Raw genomic sequence first — 366 nt, 5'->3', positions numbered from 1 at the left:
AAGGGAGGATGTTGGGGGTGGGGGAAGTCAGCTACAGGAGGTTACCAGACAAGTACAATAAACAGGAACAAGATTATTATGCGGATTTAAGTCCTTGCCTTCTGCATTGATAAGAGTTTCTAGAGATAAGGTCATTCCCCTTCTTCCTGGTGCAGAGAGGGAGGAAACTTTGCAGATGGAGATTTCCTTTACAGTGTAAATGTCTCTTAACAAAGGGTAGTAAATTCTACTCCTCAGAGCTCCTTGCCTGTCTGCAGTTTATTAAAAGTAACCAGCCCCAAATAACCCTCATGCCAAAGAGACATATCTTGGGGTAGCAAATTCCAGTCCCCCACACTTTCTTTCCAAATCCAGGCCCATTGGTTT

This window comes from Equus caballus, chromosome 2, assembly GCF_041296265.1.
Source record: "Equus caballus isolate H_3958 breed thoroughbred chromosome 2, TB-T2T, whole genome shotgun sequence".
Lineage (NCBI taxonomy): Eukaryota > Metazoa > Chordata > Mammalia > Perissodactyla > Equidae > Equus > Equus caballus.
This window is presented reverse-complemented; position numbering follows the sequence as displayed.